The following is a 23,558-nucleotide window of genomic DNA, read 5'->3' on the forward strand; positions in this document are numbered from 1 at the left end:
CTGGAAGTTTTCAGGGCTTCCAAATTTTTGTGATCAGTCCACACCTGGAAGGGGATTTTGTTGCCTTCCAGGAACTGTCGCCATGTGAGTAATGCCCAACGTATCCCATAAGCCTCCTTCTCCCATACGGGCCAGCGCTGTTCTGTTTCCGTGAGTTTCTTGGATGTATATGCACAGGGTTGCAATACTGCATCATCATTTTCTTGTAATAGCACAGCCCCCACTGCCACATCACTTGCATCTGCCTGTATTATGAAGGGCTTGTCCATGTCTGGGTGCCTTAGTACTGGTTCGGCAGAAAAAAGTCTCTTTAGTCTCTCAAACGCTGCTTGGCACTCCATTGTCCATGTTAGTGGCTGGCTAGGTTTTACTGAGGATGTTCCCTTCGTTTTTAGTAAGTTGGTGAGGGGCAAGGCTATCTGTGCAAATGAGGGGATGAATTGGCGGTAAAAATTTGCAAAGCCCAGGAAACTTTGTAGTTGCTTTCTTGTGCGGGGTGGTGCCCATTCTAATACTGCTCTGACCTTCTCTGGGTCCATTTCAATGCCCTGTGGGGATATGCGATAGCCTAGGTAGTCTATCCTTTCCTGGTGGAATTCGCATTTTGAGAGTTTGGCATATAGGTGGGCGGCTCGCAGCTTCTTTAAAACCGCTCTGACAAGTTTGACGTGTTCTTCTTTTGTTTCGGTAAAGATAAGAATGTCGTCCAAGTAAACAAGGACCCCCTTAAACAGGTGCTCCCTTAGAACGTCATTGATTAATTGCATAAAGACTGCAGGGCCCCCTTGTAATCCAAATGGCAAGACTTTGAATTGATAGCACCCCATGGGGCAGTTAAATGCAGTCTTCCATTCGTCCCCTTCCTTGATTCTCACGCGATAGTAAGCTTCCCTTAAGTCTAGTTTAGAAAAAATTTTCCCTTTCGATAGGTGTGACAGCATGTCTTTCATGAGGGGCAGCGGGTATAGGTTGCTTTCACTGATTGTGTTCAGGGCCCTATAATCCACGCATAAACGTAAAGAGCCATCCTTCTTCTCTCTAAAAAGGACCGGGGCAGCCACTTTAGGCTTAGCTGGTTCAATGAAACCTCTCTCCAGGTTTTTTTTTATAAATCTTTCCATTTCCTCCTTCTCCTTTGGGCTCATGGAGTATAATCTGGGTTTCGGGAGTTTTGCCCCAGGCTTGAATTCAATGGTACAGTCTGTGGGTCGGTGGGGGGGAAGCTCATTCGCCCTCTCCTCACTGAAGACTTCAGCAAGGTCCCTATATTCCTCTGGTATTTCTGTTAATTCTTTTTCCTCTCCTATGGATGCTTTTTCTATTCTTGATTCTGGTAGCCTCTCTTGGGGTTTTAAGTCCATAGGGTCCCCCTTCGGGAATTTAATTTCTGTCGTCCTCCAATTTACCCAGGGATTCCATTTTTTCAACCATTCCATCCCTAGAATCATTGGGCATTCCATACCTGGGGTCACCACAAACGTTAAGTCCTCTTCATGGTTGCCCAGGGAGAGGTGTATTGGCAGAGTGGCTAGGGTAGCTGGCACCCCCCCCCTGCTATGGATCCATCTAGCTGGCCAAATGAGATTGGTTGTTCCAGTCTCCTGGATGGGATGCCCAGATTCCCCACTAGTGTTGGGCTAATGAGGCAGCAGGTGCAGCCAGAGTCTATTAAGGCTTTCACCTTCACAGCTTCGGGCATGGGGGGGATTAATATAGTCACTGTTTTGAAGATGGGTGTGATGCGTCCACTTACCAGGGGTTCGCCTTCCGAGCTGTCATCTGAGGCATCCACCGTCCCTGTGGTGTAGGCTGGAGTTCTTTCCCCTTGGTGAGCAGAGGTGGGGGTTTCTGCAATTTCCATCATTTTCATGGCTGTTTCTTTTGGCTTAGCTGAATACCCTCTGGGTTTGTTGATTGGGGATCTGTCTGGGTTGTGCTGGGGGGCCTTTGAGCGGCATTCTACAGCTCGATGCCCTTCTCTTCCGCACTTGAAACACCCCATCTGCTTCTTGGCTGTATCCGATGATTTCACCGGTTGGTGTGTCAGCTCAGGCGGGGGGCGGCTCCATTGTTTTCCTCGGCGATGCCTCTTCAATATGTCGATCTCTGCTTCCTCTGCCAAGACGTACCATTCCTCAAGTCGATGTGGGTCTCCTCGGGGCAGGCAAGCATCATATAGATCATAGTTTAGTCCGTCTTTGAAACGGCCAAGGAGGATGTCTTCTGGCCAATTCAGTTTGCTGGCAATGGCTCGGAATTCTTGTGTATACTCAGCCACTGGGCGTTTGCCCTGCCTCATCGTTGTTATTCTTTCACGGGCTTTGCGATCAGCCAGGGGGTCTTCAAATCGTCTTCTCAAAGAGGACATGAAACGGTTGAAGTTACTGAGTTCTGGGGCATTGGAGTCATGCAGGTTCACCACCCAATCTGCAGCTGGTCCATCCAGGGCAGATTGCACGATCCGGATGCGGGCTTTGTCGCTGGGGATGTCCTGCCCATATTCCTCCATGTAGCTGAGGACTTGGGTTAGGAAAAACCCCAAGCGTGTTGGCTCCCCTTTGAATTTCACCTCCAACGGTGGACGTCTTGGAATGGATCGGTGCCTCCATTGTGGGTGGTAGTGTCTTCCGTCCAGATTTCCATCTTGGGTCCGGTAGGGGGTGGGAGCTCCTGGATCAGTAAATGTCCTTGGGGTTGCAGGTTCCACGTCCCCCTCGGTGTCTCTCCCTTTGTGGCTCCAGGAACTGGGGCGGGCGTAGGGCTCAGGAATCTCCTCTCCTAGGGAGCTGAGAGTTCTCTTCATCAGGTCAATAGCTCTCTCTAGGATCCAGTCTGAGTACGGCATACAGCTTCCTCCCTCTTCACTTGCGTGCAGGGATTTCTCCATCTCCTGCTTCCATTCTGGTTGCTTGGTCCCCCGTCTCAGGGTCACTTTTCTTGATTCCTTTCCCCACTCGCTTTTCTTTCCAACGCCCATCGACCAGCGAGGCTTGTGGTCCTGTGTCTCCACCACTTCTTCTTCTGAGAAATCTGGCCTCTCGGATCCCAACATCTGGCAAGGTTCCAACTGGGTCAGCGGCTCTCTTTCCAGGGAGTTTTCTCCCTCTCTTGCTTCGTTGTCTGACATGGTAAATTTTTGCAAAATCCCCCGGCAAGGGTCTACCTTCCAGGTGGATTAATTTTGCAAGTCCTGTCTAATGTAAGGACCCACCCCACTTTGCATCTTAAGAAGACAGAACTCTTGGAATAGTTCTTCCAACAGGAATCCTTTATTAAGAGAAAATGGTTGCAGGCATGCTAGACAGGACTTGGGGTCCAAGCTCTCCCATTCAAGGTTTTAAGGGGTTCCCCAGTAGTCCCACCCAATCAACCCCCCTTCCCAGTGATAGTTTCAAGTATCACAATTCCACCCCGTTTCTTCTTTCTTCCGTCTGGATGGAGACTTCAGATAACTACATGAAAGGCAAATACTCTTCTTTGTTAATGCTAATGTTCTCTGGTGTTAACGCTTTGAGGTTACAATAGGTTACAATAAACACACATTCAGCATTCAGCTCTTTGAAGTCTACTGAAGGAAGTGAGGGCCATAAAGCCCCTTTGTTCTCCCCCTTCTCTCCCTCTTATGGCAGAATCCAAAGAAGGCAGAATTGGGAGTTTCTATATTTGATAATTAAAGATGAAATATGATTGGATTCTGACAGACAGTCTGTATGACAGTCTGTACTAGCAAATGAGAAGCCATGAATTCTTAATTATGAAAGCTGGGCACTAACTTTGGGGCCTCTCTTAATCCCGTCTATTTCACAGAATTTCTTTTGTGGGGAAGACAGGTGAGAATACTCTATGTCATTTGGAGTTGTATAAGATGAAGTGGGACATATTAATCATCAACAGCTAATCTTTTTTTATGTAACTAGGGAATGATGATCTAGAACAGGGCTTTTCAACCAGTGGTACGGGTACCACCTGTGGTACATTGGCACCTGGCAGGTGATACGCGACCATCCTAGAAAAGTAGTGGGGGAGAGGAATAAGCTGAACCAGTGGCAGCATCACATAAGCCTGAGCAAGAAATGGCTGGAGCTGCAGAGCTGTCAGGGCTCAGGGAAGCGCCAGGATCAGTGCCGCTTTCAGCTGATCGGCGCTTCTTCAGGGTTGTCAGGGCTCAGTGGAAGCGCCAGGATCAGCACCAGGCTCCAGCTGGAGCTTGGCGCTGATCCTGGTGCTTCTGCTGAGGCCTGAAGAAGCACCGATCAGCTGGAAAGCGGCACTGATCCTGGTGCTTCTGCTGAGCCCAGAAAAAACGCCGATCAGCTGGAATGTTGCAGCATCTCAAGGGTCTTGTGATTTATATTCAGATGCTTGGCAACTGATTCATATTTATGATGGTCACAGTGTCCCAGGGGCATGTGAAGTGACCAAAACCTGCTGCAAGCACCGAGCAGATGGGGGGAATAAAAACACCCCCACCCCACCCCTGTTGCCAATCCTCAACAGAAATGCTCACAACAATGAAAACCTCGGACAGGAGGAAGAGCGCTGCCGGGTGGGCAGGCAGGTGTCTTGCTCGGCTGTGGCTTGGGGGGTACTTTTTTCAGTGCCATTGTAACTTCTAAGAGTCACTAAGCGAACTGTTGTAAGTCGAGGACTACCTGTACTTTATCACTTTTTTCATTTTTGGGGGGGGTCATCAAGTTTTTGACATCTTGCTAGGTGACTGGTGGTACTTGGATGTTGCCATATCCTAAAAGTGGGACTCCAGAAGATGGTAGAGGACAGGAAGACCTGGAGGAATGTTGTCCATGGGGTCGCGATGGGTCGGACACGACTTCGCAATTAACAACAACAACAACAGAGATCATTTAATAAGAGTGGTTTTTCATGATTGCTGAAAATGAATCCTTCATTCTTCTGCAGGATTTAAGTATAATAAAAAAATTAGTTATTGTAATTTTTAATGAACATCCAACAATTTTCCAGAGATCTGGTAACTTAGAAATGCAAAAAACCACCATGTAAAATAATTATTGTAATTGGAATGTGTTGCAAATGGGGTAATAGGCTATGGTTTCCAAGAACAGAAATGGGAAATTATGGAAGATTTGTAATGGATATTACTTCCATCCCAACCTAAATTTAAAACTTTTTGTGAATTGTGTGGTATGTCTAATTGGAATGCATAATATTTTACCAAGCTAGCAGCAGTGCTTAGTCAACTTTGGCTGATCTTGAAAAAGCTAAGTAACGTTAGTACTTGTATAAGAAACTACAAGGAAATCCCAGAACTGTAGGCTAAACTGGAAAGTTTAAAAAATTATCCCAGAATAAGGCATAGGCAAACCCATTAGATACTAATGCCAAGAAAACTAAAATGTGTAAAAGCTTGACCTTGATATGCTTATTTACTGTATATACTTGTGGATAAGCCAAGAATGTTAGATGTCAAAAAACACCACCAAAATTGCATTCAATTTCTCTCTCTCTCTTTGTGTATATGTGTGTGTATGTCAATGACAGAAACCTCTGAGTGTAACTAGAGTATTCTAGATCTCACAAAGAATGTTACATAACTATTTTCTTAACTTATGCAAAATGAATGGACTTCCTTGGTGCATAATTGTAGAAAGCATCATTGGAAGACCACTGCATATTGTCAACCCAAGGTAGCATCAAGACAATGTATTTCTGCCCTTTGCAGAAGGTGGGGAGGTGATGAGTCCCTGACTGAGCTGGGATTGAAATTGCCCAGAAGCATCGTCTTCTCATTCCACCCTGTGTGGAACTTGTAATTTTTCATGATTCTCAGTGCAGCGGTCACAACTATTTTGCTCAACTTTTCTGAGTAAAGAGCTTGAATTGTCTTTAATGATAACTTCTGTGATCTTCCTTTTTTCACATAGCCTTGATGGTTAGCAATGCTGCATGGTATGTGGCAAGTACAGACACCTATTTTCCATGGGAGAAAAAATTTTATTCCTGGAAGACAGGAACATGAACAGGCAGGAACTAGAGCAGGGGTAGGCAACCTTGGCTCTTTTGAAGCCAAGGTTGCCTACCCCTGTACTAGAGGATCACACAGAAGCCCTCTGCTGACCTTAACCATGCCTGTCATAGTTTGGTTCTTTTATATTGGACACAGAACACAATATTTAAGGGAGTGCCTTGAATGGAAAAACTACTCACCTGGATACATACCAGTCAGAAACTACTGGTATTTTCAGATATTTAATTATAAGCCTTAGGGTAGGTTCAGCTTTGCTGATACTGGGGGATACATGTTGGATGGTGAATTCTGGAAGTTTATACCTCTTAAAAGTTCCCAAGATTAAGAAACATTGGTCTAGGGACTTTTCTTGTTTCAATATTGATAGTAGCAAACCAGAACTGTTTTTTTTTTAGCTGTTTTTATTGCACATATATATATAGAATGGAATTCTGAATCAGAGATATATATTAGAGTCTTTTTCCCCTACCCCAGGGAACTGTTTCAAGCTAGGGTTTCTCTTGGGTTCAAATCCTTTTCCATCTCTCACAATTTCCTTCTTTCACAAGTCTACCCAGGTTTCAAATCAGGGATGTGAGACTTCTAAAAAAAGTTGCAAAAATAAGAGCAAAAACATTTCCCCATTTTCTAGTAAATAAATTCAAAATAGAGATTTTGAGGAAAATAGAAATGTATGCAAAACATACAAATATACGTGGGTACAAATACACAATCATTTCAGTTGTACAGCTTATGTTCTTATAAAAGCATGCTTAAGGTATGAAATGGAAACGTATAACTTATTAAGACAATAATAAAGCCTTATCTGAATTTATTTTTAATAATTATTTTCATTATAAATGGGCCTACAAGTTGGTGAAATCTACAATGTAGGGTCTCTTCATTTTTGCCTATTTATAAAAAAAAGCAGAGTAACAAAAAGATTAGCTGTAAAAACAGAACAATTCATCTACACTCTACTAGAAGGAAGGAAATTATGTATTGGAAGATATCCATATCACTAAATTGTAGTGTGGGGGGGGAAGGAACTAAGAGTTTTGTCATATGTGCATTTTATTATTTTATCACCTCAACAGTTTCTGTTTCTTCTAATCCTTTCTTTTTATAATTTTATCATTTTCGTAGAAATATAGAAACCAAGGTCCTATGTATGCTGAAATTTTTTTTTTACACTTTAACATATTTTTTATGTATGTTAATGGTTGGAACACAAAGGAGGAGCACATCAGAAATAAAATACTTACGTATACTATTTTAGCATGCTTTTTTCTTTTTTTTAGTATTTTTAAATAATAGCAAACATCTTTGGCATCAAAAATATATACTACTTTTTCATATCATAAAAACAACTAAATGCACTTTGGTATAATTTCTCTTTAATGTTATACCAAGCACCAATTTTATAACTTTCCTGGTCCACTTATTGTTATTATCTTTTTTGAAACTATGTCCTTATTACAAATAAACTAATAAATTACAGAAAAGCATATTTCTTGGTTTGGTGTGGATATTCTTTGCGACCATTTTCTTTAAAACCTTAACTATTACATGTATTTTTAAAGAAAAATATTAGGAAATATTTCAGAATCTATGTATTGCCAATATACTACTAAATCTCTCATGTTTGTTTGTTTGTAACCTTAAATAGGTAAAATATTACACATATTTAAGTTACTTCAAACAGGCCAACTTAAATTTAAGTATGTGTCAAAAATCTAGGACCCATAAGTTCTGTGGGGTTGAAATTTAGCAAAGTTGCAGCCACTTCACTGCTGATCCACTGCAACACTGCTGCTGTTAGTTACGGTCACATGATTGTCATTTCCAGTGTTCTTTGCTGACTTCCTACAAAGAAAGTCAATGGGGAAGCCAGCAGGAAGTTGAAAATTGCTTCTGCTCTCATTATTTTTTTGCCCTTGGCCATTCTGTTTGCCTGTTTAGGCAAGGAAATATCTATGAAATGATAACTCAATAGGCCATGGGTTGTAGGGTGTGTGTGTGTGTGTGTGTATGTACATTCTAATATTTTGAATGGTCTCTAAAGATTGTGAAAAATTAAAGATCTTCATATTTTCATATCTTATATCCTATAATATGCCACTGGACAATTGAATATCACTTCCACTACAGTTGAGATATGATAGCCAAGTTCTTTTTTTTTTTTTTTCATCTTAGATCAGGGGTGTCAAACTGCCGACCCGCGGGCTGACAAAACCACGTCCACCCCATTCCCGGCAATGGGGAAAAAATTCCAATACGTCACGCGACGTCACATGACATCATGAGTTTGACATGTCTGTCTTAGATGCTCACATATTTTCACTGTTCACCTAATGGTATGCTTGTAACACTTTTTTTACATTGCACACAGTCACTTTCTATCTAAATATACAGAAGTCTAAACATAAGTCAACAAGTGTTAATGTGAACATGATTTTAGACAATCATTTTCTAAATTTATTAGTTTTATCAAGCAATAGCATGACCAAGAATTGAACAGTATTGCAATGTTAAGGGTGCTGCAAGTCTAGTTTCCAGTGACTGAATTAAATGGAAGTAAGAAAGTACAACCTGGTTATAACTATAAAGAGAGCAAAACTTGTCCCACACGTTCTCCTGAACATTAGTGTCAAGGTTCCTGTAATACATAGGTCTTTCATTTCCTAAACCCATTAGCTAATAATAGGAGTATTTGCACTTGAGAGGAGAAACCATCCATCTCTGTAAACTGTGTCATTTCTATAACCTCAGTGATATCACCTTTGGTTGATGAATGAAACAGAATAGAATTTAGATAGCTGAAACCTAATATGAATTTAAAGACTATTGTAGACTACTCTAGATCAGTCTTTCTAAAGCTGAAATCACTAGAAGTTATGAGACTACAACCAAGATGATGCTGGATGTTGCCTTGAAATTCTTGGAGTGTTAGTCTAACAGAACTAGTTGACACCAAAGTAGGAAAAAATGAGGTAAATAGCCACTGTGGTATTTGATAAATATTTCTCCATTTTGGTACTAGTTGGAAAAAATGAGTGAAGAGGAAATGACTGTTGAGAAATTACATTCTACGTGTTGAAAAAAAAAATCCTGATGAATATAATATTTTAGAACCGTGAGGACATTTTTGAGATAATTCTCAGTTGTAGAACAGCATGTCCTATTTGGAGCTTTCTCACAACATTGTGTCAGGGTCAATGATTTTTAGATCTTTAGCATTTAACAGCCCAAATCTTTTAGGAGGCTAACTGAATTTATGTTTATGCATAAATCATGGTCAGCTTCTTCAGTTTCTCCCTTTTATGGTTGTTTATGTTTTATTTCAAGCAAAACTCATCATAGCAGCTGTATTTTGATCTACATTTGGTATGGTTATTCAAACATATTTCTAAATCCATGTCCTTCATTTATATGTAATTGCCTTTTCTCAGGGTACCCTCCAGGTTGGAAGTCATATGGAATTACTCACAGGGATTGGGACCTCAGAAACTAGGAAATTCAACAGACAGAACAGGAGGCTAGATATATTTTTGTAACTTTTTAAAAATATATAATATCTAACAATCTTCCAAAGCATCCTCAGGGCAAAAGGTAATTGCTTCATTTAAATTAGCAGTTGTCATTTCAAAACAGAGGCAATATTCCTCTTGGGCTGCTTGGCATAATATGGGAAGGGGATGTCTTACAAACCAAACAAAAGGTATAACTACTTCAACTGAGTTAGAATGAGATGGAATTGTGATTTTAATTTGTTCGTCACAGAATCTTTGTTGGTGGTGTTCGTTTGTACATTTATTTTTTAGTATTGTAAATTCTGCCTCTTTAATAATGACAGCTTTCTATTAAGAATTCAGACTTTCAGCAATGAGCCTCCATGGTTTTTAGATCTGTTTTTCTCTAGCAGTATTGTCTCATACTGCTCCAAGGCAGACTGTAGACAAAGAGAAAAAGAAAAGTGGGATGTAAAATAAGTAGGCAAGCTTATCTGGAAAAGAAAAGAAATACCTTTTTCTACACTGGACTGAATTTATCAGTACCCTTATTTAAAATATTGACATTTCCTTGTGTTTCCTCCCACTATTTTTACAGTCTATATTGCTCCATACCTGAGTCTTTAAAATGTTTTCCTTGATTATTTTTAAAGTGGAGGGAGGATGTATTAAGATATCAAATAAAATGAATCCTCAGATTCCTTTTTTATTTTTAACTTTCATCAGGCCCAATATTTGCTTTTTTCCCTTTGAGTTGTAGTTACATTCAGTCATGATTGTAGACCATCAGTTGGGCAGTTGAAATATGCTTAAATGCAAAAGTGCTCACATAATGGGTTTTCATTATAATATCATATTTAAAGCAACTGCTAATGCTTATATAATACAATACTATTTTTTATTTTAAGATTTATTCAAAAGCTAATCATGTTTTGCTAGTTTGAAAAAGAGATCAGTTCTAGCAGAAAAGTTAAACATGATCATTATTGTTGCATACAGAAAGAGAAATGCAACCAATACGCTAAGACAGGGCTTTTCAACCAGTGGTACGGGTATCACCGGTGGTATATTGGCACCTGGCAGGTGGTACACGACCATCCTAGAAAAGTAGTGGGGGAGAGGAATGAGCTGAACCGGTAGCAGCATCGCACAAGCCTGAGCAAGAGATGGCTGGAGCTGCAGGGCTGTCAGGGCTCAGCAGAAGTGACAGGATCAATGCCGCTTTCCAGCTGATCAGCGCTTCTTCAGGGCTCTCAGGGCTCAGTGGAAGCGCCAGCTGGAGCTTGGTGCTGATCCTGGTGCTTCTGCTGAGCCCTGAAGAAGCGCCGATCAGCTGGAAAGTGGCACTGATCCTGGTGCTTCTGCTGAGCCCAGAAGAAACGCCGATCAGCTGGAATGTTGCAGCATCTCCAGAGTCTTGTGATTTATATTCAGATGCTTGGCAACTGCTTCATATTTATGATGGTCACAGTATCCCAGAGTCATGTGAAGTGACCAAAGCTTGATGCAACCACCCAGCAGATGGGGGGAATAAAAATCAAACACCCCCAACTCACCCCCGCTTCCAATCCTCAACAGAAATGCTCACAACAATGAAAACCTCGGACAGGAGGAAGAGCACCGCTGGGTGGGCAGGCAGGTGTTTTGCTCAGTTGTGGCTTGGGGGGAATTTTTTCAGTGCCAGTGTAACTTCTAAGAGTCACTAAGTGAACTGTTGTAAGTCGAGGGCTACCTGTACTTTATCACTTTTTTCATTTTGGGGGGGGGGTCATCAAGTTTTTGACACCTTGCTAGGTGACTGGTAGTAATTGGATGTTGCATATCCTAAAAATGGTACAATGGGTGAAAAGGTTGAAAAGCCCTGCGCTAGGAAATAAAACACAAAGTGTGTTGGGAAGGCATGACTGCCCTCTGGAACAGTGAATGCAGCCTTTGCAAATGTAAATATATACATCATCTACAGTACTAGACAAATCATGTGAGTGTCTTGACATTCCTAGGCAATATACAATCCAGTATAATAATATAATTTAAATAATAAAATAATTACTCAATTTTAATTGCTATATTTAGATTTAGATGTTAGATATTTATATAAATTATAAATTAAATTCTTATATCCAAGCAAGATTCATTATACCATGAATTTGTAAAATCCTTTTTACTGCCTTCTGCTACCACCTGGTCTGAATTCTATTTATTTAAACTATTTGTAAATCATTTTCCCAATGTTTAAATCTATTTTAGGATATTCAAACTATTTTTCATATTTTTATGAGTCTTACATCTTCTAATATGTCTTTTTATAGTTGTTTAATTGCAGAAGCTTCTAAGGCATAATTTAGAAGCTCGTAAATATGCCATTAGTTTAAAGTTGCATTCTATTAGTTTCCTCAGTCACTTTGAATCAGGGAATTTGAATTAAGACAGTGTTCAAACCAGAGCTGGCAAATGGCTTGTCAAAACTTTTCCACAAAATTTGTGGGCTGTAGACATTGGGTGGCTAATTTTTGTGAGCTTTCCAGAAGAAACTTTCCAGGTAGTGCATGGTCCTTGATGTGCCACTGCTTTGGACTCATATCTACTTACGCTCAACCATGAAATCTTGATAGATATAAAGACTGTCCTGCTAATGAAAAAATTTCAAAGCTGTGTCTCAACAATTTGCATGTGATTTCTTGAGATGGCAGCTTACTATGATTTGTAAATAAAAAATGTATTAAATATGAACTGCAATTTTGAAAGGAAAGAAAAGGCTTGTTATGTCTTATAATGATATATACAGACAGATATATCCAAAGTTGGAAATTCACTGCCAAATGCAGATACACCATAAAACATTTATTGGAGTTCTCTTCATTTTTCCTGTTGTGTTATATAGAATAAGTCTATTTGTCTTTCTATCACGCCTGTCTCTTCCTCAAGAAGTTAACAAATTCCAACTGCCTTTTAAGTTTGGGGCAGAGCCATAGAAAAAAATACTGATTGTCTGTTAATCTTGTAGTCAGGATATAAAAAAGGAAACACTTGTTTTGCATTTTTGGGGAGTGTGAAAACAAGATATGCAAGGAACCACAGCCAGTCCAGATATCAATATGATTTATTTGGTTTTGATTTTGCGCAAATGTGAGAAAACCCAATTTATGACTTAATGTTAAGCATGAATCAGACAATTATAGCTTCAGCATGAATTAGTTTGAGCTACAAACCTAGCTATGGTGTTCAAGCATCATAAGTTGGTTATGCTCCCAGATGTACATTATGCAGCATCACAAATGATAAACTTCAAAAATAAAAGAATTTATAAAATAACCAAGAGATCTTGTTGCAATAAATCCATACCAAAGAAAATCTAAGTTGGATATTGCTTAGTATTTTATTTCTTTCTTGTACTCTAGAAATATCACAAATTAATATTTACTCTCATTAATGAATAATTAGAACTTAAATCTTCTTCCAATTTAAAAACTCAATTGGTTACTGTTTGTAAATTCCTCTGAAACTATTAAAAGAAAATGTGCTAATGAAATGTACTGCATAAATGTTTTGGAACACAAGCAGTTTTCATGTCTTGTTGAAGGGAATGCCCTGTGGAGCATCGTTGTTTTTTTGTTTTTGTTTTTGGATGTTTTTTTCTAGCTGAAGAAAAAAAATGGTCCAAGGAAACCAATGATTAGACTCTCCTGATCCAAGAATACAAATAATGTGGACTTCCATCATCTATTATTTATCAAAAATTTCTAATAAATCTTAAGTGTCTTCAAAAATCTATATAGAAGATACAAGTTTTAAATAAAGCTTTGCAGACTGCAAATAATAGCTAGTAGCCCTTTTTAAAAGCAGAGAGGAAAAATGATATTCTAGAGTTTTTCTGATTTTTAATTCAGACACCTTTCTATTTTTGCAGTAGTTTCCCTTTTCATGCTTTCAGGCATTCTGATATTTTAAGTACATAAAAGAGGCACAAGACTCCAGTCTCACAAAGATTACCAATCTGTTTCCTGTTTTTGAAATCTATAAGCAGTTCTTTGTTTGGCTTGTAATGGGACCCTTAGTCTGGTGCAAGGGGAAGGGAGCTGGATAATTATTTGTTCTCCAAAGTATAAGGTGCAACCATAAAGGATATTTTAAAGTGTTTTTTGTGTTGCTGCACTGAGATGCTCCTGGCAATAGCTGTACAAAACCTAGTACTGAAAAATGAAGAGGCTTCATCTTTGCCTGAAGTGAATCGGTTATGAGGTATCCTTTCTTCTTTAAATAAAAACTTACTGTAACAGCAAATTGTGAAGCGTATTTTCTAAGAGCCCAGGGCAAAGTGCACATCAATAATGGAATTATGCCAAGGTCTATCAACTCATGTCATGGCGGTGTATACAGGCGTCGACATGACGCCAATCATACTATGCCATAATAATTACCTAGAATGATTGCATAGAAAACAAGTAATGATCTTTTTCTAGAATGCTGCACTTTTTCAGTGACTTTGTTGACAAAAGGACATTAATCTTGGCTCTGCTTATGAGCCTGGGCATCTCTGTGCTGGGCCTGCCAATTTAGGAAATTATGTGCAATTCTGGTACTAAGCCATGGCACCATGTGATAACCTAAATGTATTCTCATAAGTCTCTAAACACCACTTTGTTGTAAGTTTACAGCGCAATCAATACTCTCCAATTGTTTTGAGCTGCCTGTGATTGTAGGAAATGAAGGATATGGCCCTGTGTAACATGAATATCGTTCTGGCAGGCTGACACCTTAATTACTAGAACAAAATAATTGTTCATGTAAACACTTAAGAGAAGGAAGTAGGAAAAGAATCTAACAAGAGCACAGATTTATATTTAGATCATCCTGTTATCACTGGCTTTTATATAAGGACAAAATTGCAAAGAAAAAGACTATAAAATTGCCGTTTGTCTGAGAGTAGTTTTTTCTGTTCTGTGTGAATGAAAGTGTTCCACAAAGTAGTATGAGCTTTATGGGCAGGAGATACCAACTTAGTCTCCAAGTCTTTAGAACAGGGGTGTCAAACTCAATTTCATTGAGGGTCACATCAGCATTGCGGTTGCCCTTGGGGGGGCAGGTGGGTGTGACCAGGGTGGGTGCAGCCTACTGGGTGGGCGTGCAGGGAGTGGGTGTGGCCTACTGGGTGGGCATGGCCAGCTCTACATTGTTCGCTTCAATGGTCCCTGTGGGGGCCTGGGCAGGAGTGGGACAGATCTGAGGGTCTCTGGCAGAAGGGACCAGGGCAAATGCCAAGGCATAGTCCACTGGAGGAGTCTCACTGTTTCTCTCAGGCCATAGGGGGGCTGAATGGTGGTGCGGGCTGCCCAGAGCCCTGGGCAGCACAGATCAAATGCCCAGTATGGCCCTCAAGCACCCGTGGCACCAAGCCCAGCCCCACTTCCCCAAGGGGGCGCCCAGCTGCACTTACCTCCTCCTCAAGGCTGCTGCTGCTGTGCTTGCTCTCCTTAACCAGGTTGTTCATGATGGGTACCAGGGCAAAGTCAGAGGGAGACTGAATGTGTTTCAGCATAGATGGCCACCACAAAATTGTACATTGGCTCCCGGCCAGCCGGCCTGGGCCAGGGCGAAGGCAGTGGGGGCCGTTCCCTCACTGTTTCCAGGATGGCTTCGCGGGCCGCATGAAACCACTTTGCGGGCCGCATCCAGCCCCCGGGCCTTGTGTTTGACATGTCTGCTTTAGAGGGAACAATAGTTTCTTGAGCCTTGAGAGACCTGACTTCGCATTGCATACCTTCGCAACTAAGCAGTAGCTGACCTTTGTAAATAAAATGTGAAGAGAACTATCCTTATTTTGCTAAACAAACCTTTGTTCTATTTGTGGCTAAACATCCTCTAGTGCAGAGATAGGCAACCTTGGCTCTAATATAATGCCTGTTTGAAGAATCCTTCCACAGCTTGTGTCTAAGTTATTAACAATAATTATATAACTTTTGAAATATTTATAAGAGACATTTGACAGTTCATCACTCTTTTGAAAAGACTAGTAAGAATACAACTAAGAGTGATGTATTGGCATTGTGATCCAAACTGCTATCTAAAATGTATCTAGTATTTTACAATTGTTGGGTTATAAGGAAGAGATCTGTAGGAAGTGAGCAGCATTTTCTTTAGATTTTCCTTGGGTTAGTTTTGGATACAATAAAGAAAACCTAGGAATGCTTTGCACGTGAACTTCTCATGTATAATGTCAGGTGGGTTTCATAATATAAAAATTTGTTCCACTTTGGTCCCTTCCTTATGGATTGTTTTTCAACTTCTGTAACTCCCCAGCTAGCATAACAAAGGCTGGGAAGATATGCCATGTAGTTGAAGAAGCTCCCATAGTATCATTTCAAATCTGACAATTTAAGGAACAGCTTTCTCTAATATTAAGGAAACTCTTAATGTTGTAGAAAACTAGGAAAGTAGGTATGGTCAGATAATGTTATTAAGAATTAATGGGTCCATTGTGTATCATTAGAGCGGAGAAAAAAATAAATAATGAAAATTCCAAGGTAGATCTAGAGCAGTGGTTCTCAACCTTTTTAATGCTGCGATCCCCAACTGGTCGTAAGTCGAGGACTACTCAACTGGTGCAGCACCGTTTGCAGAATGGGACTTTTGGCGGGCTCAGCAGGGCAGAGACAGCCTGGACAATTCCTATTGGCTTTTGAAAGCCAATAGAATTAGACTCTATTCAAGAGAGTCTATTCTATTGGCTTTCAAAAGCCAATAGAATAAAAGGGAGTAGCACAGCTAAGGAAAAGGGGAAAAAATGGCGGACTCCGTTGTTTGGCATGTGTGTTTCTTTGCGTGGTAAAATATTTAAAAATGCTAATAGGAAAAACTGTTTAATTATTAGCAAGCGGCATTAGATCTTCCCTTGACCAGTATGTCATTTGTTTTTTGAAACTGCGCTGAAAGATATCTAAAGCAGAAATCAGAAATATTTGCTCTGAAGAATCCTGCATTATTAGGTGAAGTTGTCAGTGAGATCAGATCAAGCTGTAAGTGTATGAAATTCAGTACCGTGGTTTATTATGGAACTTTTATTTCATCTAGTGGGACTAAATGCTGACTCCTCTTTTTGTCAATATTTTCGGCAGCAGCAAAAGTCAGTTTAGCCATTTTTCAGTGCCAGTTTTACAAATGCTCCCTTCTGCAGGAAGCATTCCTCTCAGTCCAAACAGATTTCATTTAGTTTCACGGAGGTTGGAATGTAGCTAAATCTGGTTGACTGTATGGTATCTTACAACAGTGTTCCCACTAGGTGGTTGCTGTTTGAGGCTATCCTAGAACAGATGGCATCATCTTCTAGCTGATGTTGGGAGATCTTGAAAACTTAGGGAGGGCTAATATTGGATTGCAGATCAGAAAAACAACTCAGAAAGGAAGAAAAAAAAAACTAATAGCAAACAACTTCTGAATTATTGCCCAGGAAATATGCCCTTGAAATCATTTTATCAATATGACAGGTAAGAAATATTGGTTTTGCTTCAATTGCTGCTAGGAAAGTGGGTTTTTAATAATTCTTATAGCAAACTAGATGACCATATCAAACTCTGATGTCTACTAGTTCATTTTGTGATGACTGATTTTGTTGGGGTCTTTGATGGGAACCCAAGTCAGAAAAAAAGGTGCAGTAACAAAATAAAAGTACAGAGCAGTAGCAGAAGATATCATTTTGGGGGGGGGGGGAGAGGGAGAACATTCTCAGTATTAAGAGGTGTGTTGCTTTTTTTAAAGAATATTTTTGTTCTCATTCTGTCTACAGTGTCACTTTTCAAAATTTTAGAAGCCAAGTGTTTTACTAGTTTTAATCTATACTTTCTGAGAATTAAGCTACCATTTCATTGTTAAGGCTAGAAAAACCTGTCATAATCAAGTTTCATGTGTGCTTTTTAAAAATTCAACTTTTTTCATTTGTATCACATTTTTAAAGAAAACCAGATGGAATTCCATTTAAAGCTGTCATCTCAAATGCAGTTGCTAGAATATCTAGGGAGACATTGAATGGTTCTTCAGAGGGTGATAATCAAGAAGCCTGCAGGATATTTCCACTGGTTTTAAATAGTCCTTTGGACCTTTGCTGTTATATTTTATGGCATAACCTGAATAATTGCAGTCTATGGGAGAATAGATCATCCAGAAAAGTTTGAGAGCTCCGCATGTGGAATATGGTTCCAATCTTTAAAAGAGGGCAAGTTGATCCAGAAAACTACAGATCAGTCAGGCTGACATCAATACCTGGTGAATACCGTATGTGAAAAAGATAATGAAGGAGCAGACTTGACAGCACCTAGAAATGAACAAAGTGATTACTAGAAGCCAGCATGGGTTTGTTAAGAAGAGGTCATGTCAAACCAATCTTATTGCCTTCTTTGATAAAGTAACTAAATGGACCAAAGTAGACCTAAGTGGACCAGGTGAATACAGATAACTATGCACTCTATACTGTGAATATAGATCTATATACTTAGCTTTCAGTAAGGCATTCGATAACGTAGATTACAGCCTACTTCTTGGTAAGGTAGATCAATGTGAGATAGACAATACCACTACCAGATGACCAACTACAGGATGTAGCTGCACAGGTACAGGATGAGCAGTACCTGACTCAACAGTAGTGCCTATGAGAGATGTCTGTTTACGTATGAGTCAGCAGTGTGAGCAATTCTATGATTCATTTATTAGAATTTAAATTTTCATGTGTATTTATGTACATATATTCGTGTGCCTTCATGTATTCCACAGACATAGCAACAAACCTTGAAATTTACAAGAAGGATATTGACATGGTAGATAACTTACGTTATTTAATAAAGGAACTAGCAGTCAAGAAATATACCCTGGAGTAACACTTGGTGGACTAGCAATGAAGATTCGGAAATGGTATTGAGGTGTGTGTGTGTGTGTGTGTGTGTGTGTGTGTGTGTGTGTGTAAAATACATGCAACCAGGGCTTTGTTTTGTCATAGAACGCCCAGAACGGAGTTCCGGCACCTTTTTTGGATGGAACCTTGTAGGGTAGGCAAAGCGGGTTGTATGACGTGTGTGAGTTCCGGCACCTTTTTTTTTTTTTTTTTTTTTTTACAAAAAAAGCACTGAATGCAACACACATACAGAGGCCAGAATCATTTGGGAAGTGGGATTCTGTATAAAATTCTATGGAGGCAAAAGAAGCCCATAACACTGTAAAAGATGAAAAGAAAGAAAGGAAGCAAACAACCAATACCAAGATGGATGGATTCAGTAACAACGGTAATGAATGCCCCACTGAGAGTCATGAAAATCATCTTTGAAAGAGTTTATCTGTATGGTTGCTAAAATTATGTGACCTAATACCACATAATCATTACACATACACAAACACGTGCACACACACACTTGTGTGACATAGAAATACAGGCAAATTTGCGACTCTTATTCATCAGTAAATTAATCCATTGTGATATGTCTTTCTTGTGGACAGTTGTTGCTTTTTAAAAACAGTGCAGAACAATATGGTATCATGCCTGCTTCTCCCTGAATAAACTTGATCACTAGCTGTACCAATTTTCTTCTGCCAACCTTTTCTCCCCAATCTACTTAAAAAGACAAATTGGTATCAATTCATAGTCTTTGAGGTACATTAGGATGAGAGATTGCAACTTGCTTAATACCGTCTAATAATCTTTATCTGGAATAAGATTTTATCTTCGGCCCCTTGTGTCCAATACTAATATACTGCACAATTTATTGCACCTAGTACAGATAGTTATTTAGGACTGATGTCAGCACATAATATATACAATAGTAGTCTGTACCAAGCTGGAAAATCGCTAGAGATATTTGCAAAACACATACACTTACCTAAATTTTAGACATTTTATTGTTGGAAGTCATTATAAAGCTAGGCCTGAAGCTAAACAGGGTTGATTCTTTCTAAAAATCATGTTAACAGAATTGCGGGAACGGGGTATGTCTAGTGTAAAAAAGAGGACTAGGGGTGACATGAGTCTTCCAATATTTGAGGGTCTGTCACAGAGAAGAGGGGGGTCAACCTATTCTCCAAAGGACCAAAGGGAAGAACAAGAAGTAACAGATGGAAGATTATCAAAGAGAGATCCAGCCTAGAATTAAGGAGAAATTAAGGAGAATTAAGGATAGAACAGTTAATCAATGGAATGGCTTGCCTCCATGAAATTATGGGTCTCCATCACTGGAAGTTTTTAAGAACAGCTTGGACAGTCATTTATCCCCAATAGTGTAGGGTTTCCTGCTAAAGCAGGGTATTGGAATAGATGACCCCAACTCTGGTATTCTGTATTCTAAAAAAAAAAATTAACCTATGTTACTCATCAGCAGTAACATTCCCTACAAGATTCAAAATTCTACAACATTGCAAACATTCTGGCGTCTATTAGATTTATGTGAGCATCAGCTCTGATGTCTCAGTTTCTCCAAACTGAATTATCTCTTGTTTCATTAATTATATAAAGTGGGCTTAATGAATAGGAATTTTGTGCAATATCTGGGATCTTTGAATGGGGCAGTTTGGGTCAAAACAGAAAGGGCACTTCTCCAGAGTAAATTTATCAATTCTCCTGTATGCTTATTCCTTCATCTACTAACTATGGCATAAAGAAATTTATGAACTAGGTCAGTGGTGGCGAACCTATGGCACGTGTGCCAGAGGTGGCACTCACAGCCCTCTCTGTTGGCACGCGCATCACCGCCAGCAACAGGTGCATCAGGCCGCCACTGCTGCCCAGAGCAGGAGCCCCACCCAGCACAAAGGAGGCGAAGCAGCCAACTAGCAAACTCGAGTAGAGGTGGTAGAGCAGAGGTCACCAACCATTGCTGGACTAGAAGAAAAGGGAGGGGAAACCATTTTGTACTGCAAATGGGGCGGGGCTAGTGCCTGCGTGATACTCACTAGCCCTGCCCCGTTCTTGCATGATGCAGCGCCTTGTATCTGCATCCCACAGTGCGGCGGCAGCCGTTTTTGCACCTTGCAGCACGATGGCCCATTTTTGCGCCCCCAGTTTTTGCGTGTCAGAGGCAGCACTCAGAGGTGCCTCTCTGCCCCCCCCCCCAGGGCACCACAATGCTGATGCAGCCCTGGCACTTTGCGATAAATAAATGGGTTTGGGGTTGCGGTTTGGGCACTTTTCTCTAAAAGGTTCGCCATCACTGAACTAGGCTCTCCAAAATGATACCCAAGGAAGCCACTTTTCTCACAGTCCTGCTGTCAATGCTGCTAACATTGGATGTTTTTGCTTTGACAACAGTTAGAGATGCAACCATTTTCTTCTTATGTTTTACTTTTAGAGTTAGATGATGCTGGGGGGGGGGAGGAATGTGCATGACAGTTTAGATAGACATAATAATACTGGACTTAGTGTGTGAACCAAGGTTAATGAAATAAGAGATTACAAGAATTGGCAGGCTGGAGAACTGGAGGGAGAGCCTGCATTTCAAACTAATTGGAGAATGTGATTTATGACTGTTAATTGGAGGAGGGCATTGTGCTTTGATACTATGCTCAGGGGAGGGGAATCCAGTTTTTGGCTTCGACTGTGTTAGTGCCAATGCTATGCTACTCAAATAAAGATTTTTTACGGTAAACAATGCCTCAAAGTTCTTTGAAGAATTTCATCTGTCAGAACCATGACACCTGCTTTTCTCTTACCTTTTTATTGTTTCATTTAAAAAAAAATGTTGAAGGAAAGCACCAGCCTTCTGCATTATCTTTATATCAAAGCATGCCTTTGGGACTACATGGGACTCATAATTGTTTCTCAGAAAATAAAAATAATTGATAGCTACAGCATATTTCTTTGTTTGGAAATATGCCTACCTGTACAGAAAAAGATCAAAAATAAGGAGAGGCTGGGGAACTAGAGGAGATGATAGAAAGCACTCTGTAACATCACTGCTTTATAAATAGTTGTATCCCTCATGGCTGCCCTTAGTGAATGAGAAAACCATCCAGCAGTCATTATGGGGGAGGGTCCACAACATCTGCTCACAGGCACAAAAGAATGGGGCAACTGCTTAATGAATCCCACTTTATGGTATTGTAATTAAAAAGAAAATGACTATTTTAGAGTAACTCAGAGATTATGCTGTGTAGAAGAAATGTAACACAGTCTACAGCAGCATATTTAGCCTACTTACAAGGCATGAAAGCCAATGTCATCTTAACCGAGGGACAAAATGCCTTTCCATGCTGCCTGGTGAAGATGAGAGGGTAGGCAGATTGCCCAATGCTTTGATTGTTAAAGAAAAGCAAAGGTTAGCTATGCTGGTTGTAAGCAAAGCCCAAAGGCAGATTTTGGAGCTGTTCAAAGAGTCACTTGTTTCAAGCCATTTCAGGGAATTTCAAAATTAATTATAGGATATATTTCAGATTACTTGACCTCTGGGCAAGTTCCAGGCAGTCTGTGTACCTTAGCAAAGTATCAAGAAAAGACTCTTATTAAGAAGAAAGGAAAATGAACTTGCTTGAAAACTCAACTTCCATGATTTTATTTCCAGAAAATATTGAGCAAAGGTTAGGTTGTTCCTTTGGTAGTATAGAACAATAGATAGTTGGGAAAATCCCAGTGAAAATCCCAAAAGTCAAATCAGGAAAGGATATGTCATTATAGCTTGAGAGAAGAACACTGTAGTGTCAATCTCTGTTAGCTCATCAAGTCTTTTCAGAAAGGAAAAGCCCTCAGTACTTAATGTATGCATGCCTAGCATATCTAATATTTCAAACGGTGGCTTAGAGATGTCAAAAAAAATTAAGCTGATCAGGTCACGTAAGGCCAGCAGGGCTCCTGTTTATTACAGTGCCAGATATGAACCTCTCTGGCCTGATCTGATCCAGAAACATTGCTACAGACTTAGCACTGACATTCTCTTCTATCTCTTTTGTAAGGGTATAATAAACATTATTAGATCTGTTGGTTTTGTAACTCCTGGGATTTCAGGGTTTGTTTTTTTAAAAAAAATAGTAATTTTATTAAATATGAAGATTAAAAAGAAAAAAACTAATAAAAAATTAAGAAAAATAAAATGAAAAAAAAATCAGTCTAATAGTGCTGTCCCAGTTATGGAACCATGCCAATACAGTCACAGTCAAATTGACATGTATTTTTTCATTTTGTTTATATTTTCTGTCAACTGTAACTCCACATGAGGATGGTGGTACGAAATGGTATGGATCACATGAGATAATGAAGAGCAAACAAACATTGATTTGTGGCACCAGATGCTGATTTTAAAACCCTAGTTTTGCAGACTCTTGTCCTAGTGCTCCGTTCAATTTCATTAGCACTCACTCCCCACCTCTGTTGACTTGAGACTACTGTCTATCTCTCATGTTTATAAGCATCAAAATAAAAAGCCTGCCCAGAAATGACAATCCCAAGTGCCCTGGGATCAAAAGAACGTAAGAGATGGGTTGCTCTTGGCATGCTTTATTCTGAGGCTTTACATTGTGCTTCTGAAAAATGAGTGAAAAGGTCTGGCAAGACTGATAGCTTTGAATGGAAATCTACTCGTATCTGTCCCTCAGTCTCTTATTTGCAGTATATGATTTTACAGCCCTAAGAAATATCAGGCATTAACAGAGAGCTTACAAATAGAATTATCTCACCAGCTGCAAAATTCTTTATTAATGGCTTCCCTATTCAGCTTCTACCTCCAGGTAGTCAAGATGCTTTAGGACTGAAAAAATTGTATGGTTGTATGAGATTCATTGATTGGATGCAGCAGCAGAAAGTGTCTTGATGTTTAAAAAAATAGATGATGGAAATAAAAGTTTATGGCTCCCAGATACCCTAGGTCTGTTTTATTAAATATTGTGCTTTTGTCTTCATGAGGAAGTACTACATTATTCAAGCTTCCTGGTCATTTTGGATAATTTTCCTCAATAAATAAATGAACAAATACAATGTTTTTGAGTTATTCGTTGAATTGGATTCTTTTTATCTAGTTTTAGGATCTGGGTGGAGGACAGGAGGACAGTCATTTTAAGTTGTATTTATGCAGAAATATTGAAAATTCAAACTTTTAAGCACCACT

The 23,558-nt window shown here is 39.8% G+C and overlaps 1 protein-coding gene across 3 annotated transcripts in view; it reads left to right on the forward strand.

Annotated features, from left to right (window-relative positions):
- The window catches only part of CUNH1orf21 (chromosome unknown C1orf21 homolog), a 156,322-nt gene that overhangs the window by 107,295 nt on the left and 25,469 nt on the right, over positions 1-23,558 (forward strand). The gene's annotated exons all lie outside the window — the stretch shown is intronic.

This window comes from Crotalus tigris, unplaced genomic scaffold (assembly GCF_016545835.1).
Source record: "Crotalus tigris isolate CLP2741 ecotype Arizona unplaced genomic scaffold, ASM1654583v1 scf7180000018938.1368258, whole genome shotgun sequence".
NCBI classification, from domain to species: Eukaryota; Metazoa; Chordata; class Lepidosauria; order Squamata; family Viperidae; genus Crotalus; species Crotalus tigris.